The sequence below is a fragment of the Sphaeramia orbicularis genome, chromosome 5 (genome assembly GCF_902148855.1).
Source record: "Sphaeramia orbicularis chromosome 5, fSphaOr1.1, whole genome shotgun sequence".
NCBI classification, from domain to species: Eukaryota; Metazoa; Chordata; class Actinopteri; order Kurtiformes; family Apogonidae; genus Sphaeramia; species Sphaeramia orbicularis.
Genome location: NC_043961.1, coordinates 26,097,412 through 26,107,524, shown reverse-complemented (window position 1 = coordinate 26,107,524; position 10,113 = coordinate 26,097,412).

Genomic DNA, 10,113 nt, shown 5'->3' with positions numbered 1-10,113 from the left:
GAGCTGTTGTACGATTGATTTTTTGAACAGGTTTGAAAAGCAGCTATCGTTTTACAGACACTGAAAGACAAAGAAAAGAGAGGTAGATTGATCCACAAATCCAGGAAACCAAACCTAGGTCTGTGGATCCTGTTTGGTGTCAGTATAACGGAGTTAAGGTATGTGGTGTAGGATTCCACTTGCCATCGCAGACTTTTGTTGTGTTCAGTACAATTTTATTTTGGGGACATGAACGCCACACCCCTGCAAGCTGGGGTCGTGCACCCCGGAAGATAGCAGCAGTTTTTCTGTCCTTTTCTCCTGGTGAGTGCACACATGTTGGTCCTGTCTTTATTTTACATTTTTAAAATTTTCTTTATGTCATATTTGAATGAGTGTTATGTACTGTTGTGTTAGTGTCATGATTGGCTCTCTGTGGGTTGAGTATGTTTTTTTTAATTGCAATGTTCTTTACGTATGTTCGTGGTATGATTGTGGAGTTAGCTAACTGATTTTAAAAAAAATTTTTTTATGTTTTTTTTTTTTTTTTAAATTTTTTTAGCCTCATAAGACGGACTGCATGATTTTCATGACATATCGTTTTTGTGTGTGCCAGGTATGTATTTTATTTACTTTATATTTACATTGTTATTTGATAAAAAGCAGCAGTTTTGCTGTCCTTTTCTCCTGCCTCATAAGACGGACTGCATGATTTTCATGACATATCGTTTTTGTGTGTGCCAGATTAAACGGAAAAGGAAGAAAAAAAAAATTGTGTGAAAAGTCTTTCACAACGTATATGTACAGCTGCTACATCAGCTAACATTAATTTATGCTGTATTTGTGGGTAAAATCATACCTTAAATGGTGTATTGTTTCGGCTAATGTTACTTCTTAGTAAAGCTCTTGGTTTCATGATCAAATCTTTCATGGTTTTTGTCTTCATTTTGTGATTCTGAACCTTGTGTTCCTGCATGAGTAGCAAACTAACTTAAACTGAGGCTAACCTATTTTTTCAAATACAAGTGTACTGGAGAATAAAGTCAAGACGGCGTATTAGGGCCACATAAGAAAATAAAAATGCTTGTCACTACGAGTATAAAGTCATAAAATATCGATATAAACCCCGTAATTTTATGAGAATCAAGTCAAATACAGTCGCAGTTATAAAAAAAAAAAAAAAACCCTCATAATTTCACAAAAATGTCATTTGTTTATGAGATTAAAGTCATCATATTCCGACAATAAAGCCATAATATTACAAGAATAATGTCGTAATTTAAAAACAGGTTGGAAAAATATCATAATTTACAAGAATACAGTCATACCCTGCTGGTCCACAGCAGTCGTATCTGTCTTGTGTAAGATACTTGATTTTAACTATAGACGTAAATCTCCTCAGTACCAGTAGATCATGCTCACTGGGGTCAGTACACGGTCTACTGTAAATGGACTTTGGATCAGCTGATTCTGGGCCCTAGTTTTGGACCCTGGTTGTCAGTGATGATGAAGCCATGTATATTTGTTTCAGGTAAAAATAGCGATAATCCCCTCCACCCTGGATGCCAGGATACGTGATTTCTGTCCACATGTCGATGTTCGTGGACCACTTGTTCTTTGGTAGCTTATACGGATCCATGTCCAGTCCAATTGTTCTTAATTTAATTTCATATTTCACATTTTCCCGGTCTGACTGTGTTTACTGCTACACTCCGTCATGTTGAGCAGGTTGGTTTTTGCCACTCAGTCTGATTTAGAGGGACATGTCCCAGGAGAGAAGTGACGTATGTGCATACTCTCTAAATGACTGATACGACCTGATAAAACCAAACCAGATTATTTTCTTTCATAACCTTGAAATAATTATCTTTAAGGCAATTCAAACTCGGGGGTAGATGTGTGTGTTTCCTTCCCTTCCGGCACTCATACCAACACTCATACCCCTTTTCCACCAAACTGGTTCCAGGGTTGAGTCGGAGCCGATGCCCGACTAAGCACCAGTTCTTTGTGTTTCCACCGCCTAATCACCAGCCAAACCGGTTCCAAAGTGATTACAGGAACCACCAACTTCGACTTGGGCTAAACTGGGGCCAGACTAAGAACTAATGACTAAACCGCCAGCGTCATCGGTGGGTGGGGATTACAGACCCAAACAGGAAAAGCGAAAACTGTGAACCGCCATTTTTAAAACTCCAACCAGCGGGTTTTTAGTTTAGATTAGTTTTTAGAAAGAGCTATAGACGCCAAAAACAAGCAGTAGTGAACTGAGGAGGAGACCCAGTGCTTTCTGGCACTGTGGGCTTCATTAGAAGTCCAACACAAGTAGGAGGGAGCTTCACGAACAAAGCCGGTGTTCGAAAAAATACAAAGACAGATGGCTACGACCGGACCTGGACCAGCCTAAACAAACTAAAGAAGGACTGCAGGGATCCGAAAAGACAGGATGGATACAGTGGCTGGCCAAAAAGAATCCCTCATTTTGACCTGCTGGATTCAGTTTTAGGTGACTGGTGAAGCAGACGACTGGTGCACTGAACACAGCCACAGCAGACACGGACTGGAGGCTTTCGATTGGGGTATGTGAGGGAAAAGTTGAACAATATTAGTAAACTAGCACGTTGAGATGTGGTAGATAATAAACTTACCTCTGATTCATTCCTTTACTTTCTTGGTAAATTCCACTGGCATTTTCAGCTGAATAACCTCTGAGCTGGCATGCCTGTTTCTGCATGAAATTTGACACCATGGCAACATGGCCCTATTGTTTATCTGTTGCTAGGTAACCCACATCAATTCTATGATTTTATGATTCTGGGCAAGGATATTGCAAGGCTATTGTATTCCAAAATTACTAGTATCTCCCAAAATATATGGTCCTATCAACTTATTTTCGCTAGTCTCTTCCTTGACCAAAAATACATTATTATGTTAAACTGAAGCAGTCAGCTCTTTCTGGATTTTGTGTTTTGCTCAAGTTGCACAGACTGTCCACTTTGATTTTATAATATAGATGATGATTTGATGCAACTTTATATGCATTCATGGCTTTAAATGTCCAGCCTGTCTTATAATTGTTTATCACAAACCACAATTTACCTTAGAAGAACTTCTTCTTTAACACGTCTTGTCCCATAACACTGTATTAGTTCCATTTCTCAACATATGCTAATGAGTTATGTAGCCTTCTCACCAAACTGTGACAAAAAGCTGCTAAGAGACTGAAACATGTACCCTGAAACAGTCAGCATAGGTGCTTTATATATGTTATAGTTTATTCTCAAGAAAGTTATGGTACATTTGAAGTTAGAAGTTTTACAAATCAAGGTAATGGTGTTGACAAATAAATCAGACAATGCATATGTCTTTTGCAGATATCCTGTGCTTGTGATGTTGACTGGTCTTAAAAATATAATTGAGACCAAGACAAGACAAGAATGAGACCAGACCAGATCAACAGCCAAGTTGTATGGCATCCAAGTTTTTCATATCATTAAACAAGAACATGACTGGTAAGGCCTGACACAGACAAACCAGATCATTTACTCCCCATAACCCTAAAATGATCATCTGTGAGGTAGTTAAACAGGGTTTCCTCTAAGTGTGTAACACTTAGTATGGAAAAGATTGAAAAAGAGTGATATTAGCTAAAGTCAGGTTACTTTATTTGCAGGACATACATATCTTTATGTGTCCTGCCTGTCTCATCACTGTTTATCACAAACCAAAATGCACTTTAGAGCAACAATTTACCACCTCATGTCTCTCACTAAGATAACGCTGTATTTGCTACATCCCTCAATGTATGGTGGTGAAATCAACTGATAAAAAGCTGACATGTAAAATAATTCTATACACATACATAACTTTATATCCCTCCTGTCTAGTGTCAGTTACCACATGCCCTGTTCCCTCAATTTCTCATTAGGCTGACACTCTTTTTGCTGCATATCATCAATTTGTTACTACAAATTGTTGCTCAGGGTTGTTATAGCTCAATATAAATGATTGAATTTGCAACCCTGTTCGTCGGGTGAGATTGCAAATAGCCGACAGAAACTGAAACCAGCACCATGAAACATACAGTATTGGTAGCTCATTTGGCTAAAGATAACCTCTTCAGAAGTTGCTGGTTGTATCCATCAATCAATCAGTCAATCAAAATGTATTTATATAGTGCTTTACAATAACGTGAAGAAGACCAAAGTACTTTACATCTAAAAGCATGATTAAATTATAAGATATTAACAGTTTAGTCAAATACCATAAATTTGCATAAAACAATAAGACACAATACACAGTCATAAAAAAGACCACAGATTAAAGCCTAATAGTGTCTCAGCACTAAGAGCTAAAAGCCAGTTTAAACAGGTGTGTCTTGAACAGGGGCAGGTCAGTGAGGACTCGTAAGTCAGAAGGCAGCGAGTTCCACAGTTTTGGTGCAGCAACAGCAAATGAACCCCATTGTTTGTATCAGGACCTGGGGACATTCAGAACCATATGAGAGGAGGATCAGAGGGCTCTGCTGGGGCGGTGAACTGTTAAAATCTCAGATAAATAGGGAGGAGCCAGACCATTTAAAGCTTTAAAAACAAACATTAAACTTTTAAAATCAATGCGATGGCAGACTGGGAGCCTTTAAGAAAAATTTACATCAAATTGCATGTAATGATGTCAAATAAATCAATACACAGGCCTTGAAACCAGTGTCAAGACCAAGACTGAGTTAAGGACTACAACATTTATATTTGTATATTCTAACACAGATTCTTTGTATATTCTAAACATATAATCCACAAGGTAGAGATCAAGTATATCAAAAGTCACATTAAAAACTATGAACTACTAGGTTAATTACTCTATCCTTGTTTTTACTTTGACAAATAAGTCACTGAGGTCAGAGTCTCTCATACTGCACAGATATGGATTTACACTAATATGATTTGCCACCTGAACTAATTAATTACTATATATAATCTTCCAGAAAATCCATAACAAGCATCACAGGAAATTAATTTGTCATAATAGGATTACAGACCTCAGTCACAAATACCATCAGCAGTAGAATCCACTTTCAGTACCTCTCTTTTTCCACAGCTTTAAGCAAATAGCTGGAGGGACACATACAGAGGAAAGGCTTAGATTTAGAACTCCACTGGTTAAATGCAGCAGTGGAGCAGAAAGATATAGAAGAAGGGAAGTTAGAGTGCATCTAGTGTGTCAAGAGGTTTTTTTTTTGAGGAATGCTGTTATGTGGGATTGGCACTGGATCAGTCTTTGAAATCAACGGGGGAAAAATAGACAGGTTTAATCTGCAAAAGAAAACTTAGAGCTGAAGGTTTTGGAAACGTTCTCTTCATAACAAACAGAAGAAAACTTATGAGAAATATGTCTAGTTAAAAAACCTGTCATTGTTCATTATAATAAAACATCTGGACAGGACTTTGTTTTTTTTCCAGATTTGTTGATTTAAAAAAAAACAGGAAAAAAGAGAAAAAAAAGAAATACAGTAAAGCTATTAAAGTGTGTCTGAAATTAAATTTACAACAGGGACTGACATATTTACCCCTTCACTCTGTTACCTCTGCCCTTTTCCCATCTTTTTCTATTTGTTTAACTTATTCTTTACCCCTTTCTTTTCATAATGTCCTTTTATATTTATCCCCTCTCCGTGTCTCCTTCTTTCTTCTACCCCTCCCATTTCCCATTCATCACCTCCTCCACAACTCTCACTTTTTCTCACAGCCCAGCGGTCTCTCAGCCCCACCGTCATATTTCACTGCGGTCTTTTAACGCTGACGTAGGTCGAGGTGAACGCTGCACGCTGTCTACGACGGTAGACACTCTGGTCGTCCATCCGGGCAAACAGGGAAATCTGTGTGTTTTTCCACCTACTGGCAGTGATCACCTGTAAGTGGCGAAGTAAATCACCCTGCTTTAGTGTTTTATGATGTTGAGTAGGGTGGCAAATCAAAAAGACATGAAGAATAAAACCAGGCATTAGATAACACACATGCTGGCTTAGGTCCGAACAGGCCTCTTCTGATAAAACAGGATATTTGTATCAAAACCACCAAGTAAATAATATTTCATATTATTTACCAGTGAAGGGTTGTGTAATCCAAAAATGTTGTTTATATCAAATTTTTCTTCATACATCATTATTGTTCAGTATTGTAAACTATCACAAGGACCTCTATAGTGCTCTCTGCTCCCTGTTTACAAGACTTTTTATGGCGTTTCTGCTTCATTGGACAGTTTTAAGTGGAGGGTGACATGGGAGACGCAAGAGGGGAATGAACACTGTAACATGCAACATACTGTATGGTTCCAACACAAAGGCTAGAACAGAAAGGAGGATCGCTCCAAAAATACCCATTTAAAACCAAACTCTTTTTTTTAACATTGAAAGTGAGCTTCATTTGACAAAAAAAAAAAAATGCATGAGTCACTTTTCAGAACAGTGTTTTATTTGGCTTCAGATATTATTTATGCTTCATGATGGTTATCAGTTTCCATTACAGCAAGTTGGTCCTGTAATGCAGGGAATTCATTGCTGAAACAACCAACTTTGATAGAAATAAAACTGTAATTTTCCCGTAAGAAGTGCTAGCTGGCAACTTTGAAGAAGTCACTGAAAACGCCTTCATTATTGTCATATTTTGCTGTGTTGTAATGTTGTCACTACTTGTGTTGGTAGAGTAAAAGAAAGAAGGAGGGATGAGGAAGGATATGAGAAAGAAAGAGAAACCAAATGAAAGGGTGAGGGGGTTGTGGGTCAGTGGGCACAGAGTTTAGTGGACCTCATTAGAGATGAGGCTTCATAATAGAGAATACTCACTAACTAGCTCGGTGCTCTGACCCCAGTGGGGCGACGGGTAACAGAGGACAGGTTTGAGTGATTACATCAGGAACAGGGGTGCCCCATTCGGGTTCCTCTCTTGTTTCGCTTCTTGAAATGAATTATGCTCGAAATCAATAACATTAATAGACTAAAGCTTTAAACGAACTGGCAAACATCCAAGAAAGTCGAAAGGATTTTAGGCACACAATAAATGATGGAAGGGATTTACTGCACCCTGTTTGCTATATCCTGCCCAATAGGGACTCTTAGAAACAGCCGAGACCTGCATGAAGATTGGGAGCTTTCTATATAATTTTAATATTATATTCATTACTTTTGCTATTATGAAATAATAATGTTAAATATAGGAGCCAACTGGGTGCTTCTATTAAACTGGTCCCTAAAAACAGGACATGGCGGCTAAAAAACTCAAACAAGATGTAGACTAATGTTATGAAGCAAGTTTGGAAGCACTTTGGGTCTATTGTAAAACTAAATATTTACTGAGATAAAAGAGAAAGTATTTTTCAGATAAAACACATTTCTATGTTAGTTTTATGCAAAAATCTGCATGTAACACGGTAAAAGGACACAAAAATTACACCCTACTATTTTTTCGAATATCTTTTTATTCTCTCACAGATACATTTTGGGAATCAAACTAATTATGCAAGGCAGAGTGTTTCACAAAAATGACCACTGTTGCAAAATCACTCACAATTTATATGTGTTTAAATGGGCAGGTTCCGCATGTAACACCAGTGGACATGACGGGTTACAAAACCTGGAATTAGACTGCCGATTCATAAAAATCCTGCATGTCTGGATTAGTAAAACCACTAGGATCATCAAATTTAACACAGTGTCTTTATATACAGTGGTATATAAGACCATTTCAAGCCATATTTTCCAGATCAAATGCACTGACACCTAAGTAGCTTTTCATGTCCCAGTTTTGGTTCTATTTTTGGCCCCAATATTATATTAAAAATTCATTAGTTTTGGGATGACTCATAGCAAGAGTATATTTTTTTGCATTTATCTGAGGTGATCATTATCTACATCCTGGGAAATATGTCTAAATTTCCCTTTTATTATTGTGTCTAAAAAACTAGCAAAGTGCCAGATACCAGAATTAAACCCAGTTTCGTAGAAGTACCCATCTAAAGTCTTTATCTGATAAGTAAATGTCTTGTAGAAGAGATACTCATCATTCCTTTAGGAAAAACCACAATAAATAGGGTAATTAAAATAATGTACATAAGTCTTTGAACCATTTTTGTAGATCTGTGAGAATGGAACGCATCTATGTTTAGAGAACTATTCAGAAGAGTAAATAAGATCAGTAATCTCTTCTTGAGTGCGTCATAAAAGCTCTTCCTTTTATCCACCACATCCTTATTTTGTTTTAAGATTTGATAAATCTTTCTTATTCTAGGTCCATGAACCTTTATTCCCATGAGTTCTGGAGAAATCTATCTTAAAGTTGGCTGTGTTTTAAAATGATAAACTCCCACACGGTAAGCTTATAGTGACCTTGGTTCAGGACAGATTTCTCCTGTGAGAGGATTTACTTCATTTATACCATATAGACTCAGTGCTGCATTTATCACTGGAACTTTATTCTCTTTAAGTTTTCAGCTCTGAACTAAAACTCCAGAACTACATCACAAGTATAATGCAATAACATAATAATAATGTATTTTATTCAAGGGTCATGGCAAAGCAAAAGTATTGTAATACTGCTACTGCTACTACTGCAGAATGCCCCCACTTCCACGGAAATACATTGAATTTCTCTCTAAAAATACAGTCAGTCATTTTATTTTTCCAGGACTCATTCCAGTCTCATGTTTTATTTGGACCCTCTAATAAGTGATCTGATCCATATTTTAAAAATTCCATCCAAAAAAAGAAAGAAAGCTCAGACACAGCCACAGAGGAGGGGTCTCTCTTCCAGGTTTCAAGACAGTGTTGTGTGTATTTATATTTGGATACACAATGAATACAGAAAACGTATATATCTGTCCCTCCAGGATTTCGTGGGATTTTTTTTTTTATTGTTGTGGCCTAAAATGCCTGATTTTGTGGCAGCTTTTCCAAAAAATTGTGGTGAAAGATGTGATGATTTGAGGTTTCTTTTATAAACGTCACAGGAACATGGGCATTTGCAAATTACCTAGAACAGTCTTTTTTGAGTTTTTAGTCTTAAAAAGCACCAGGAAGCAATGATTTTAAACAAAACAGGCTTTTTTTCATTCATTCATTCATTTGTTTTGAGCAGCCAATGAGAGCGGAGTGTCACAGAACCCAGCCAATGAGAGCGGAGCGTCACAGAACCCCAGCCAATGAGAGCGGAGCATCACAACACCAGCCAATCAGAGCAGAGAGTCACAAAATGCCAGCCAATGAGAGCACAGCATCACAGAACGCCAGCCAATGAGAGCGCAGCGTCACAGAACGCCAGCCAATGAGAGTGGAGCATCACAGAATGTCAGCCAATGAGAGTGGAGTGTCACAGAACATCAGCCAGTGAGAGTGCAGCGTCAAAGAACGCCAGCCGATGAGAGTGGAGCGTCACAGAACGTCAGCCAATGAGAGCGCAGCATCAAAGAACGCCAGTCGATGAGAGTGGAGCGTCACAGAACATCAGCCAATCAGAGTGCAGCGTCACAGAACGCCAGCCAGTGAGAGCGTAGCGTCACAAAACACCAGCCAATGAGAGCGCAGCATCACGGAACGTCAGCCAATGAGAGCGCAGCGTTACGGAACATCAGCCAATGAGAGCACAGCGTTACGGAACGTCAGCCAATGAGAGCACAGCGTGACGGAACGCCAGCCAATGAGAGCACAGCGTTACAGAACGTCAGCCAATGAGAGCACAGTGTCACGAAACGCTTGCCAATGAGACTGTAGCGTCACAGAACATCAGCTAATCAGAGCGCAGCGACACAGAACGCCAGCCAATGAGAGCGTAGCGTCACAAAACATCAGCCAATGAGAGCGCAGCGTTACGGAACGCCAGCCAATGAGAGCGCAGTGTCACGAAACGCTGGCCAATGAGAGCGTAGCGTCACAGAACGTCAGCTAATCAGAGCGCATTGTCACAGAACGTCAGCCAATGAGAGCACAGCATCATGGAACGCCAGCCAATGAGAGCGCAGCATCACTGAAAGCCAGCCAATCAGAGAAGAGCGTCACACACTGTCAGCCAATGAGAAGGCAGCGTCACAGAACATCAGCCAGTGAGAGCGCAGGGTCACGGAACGCCAGCCAATGAGAGCACAGTGTCA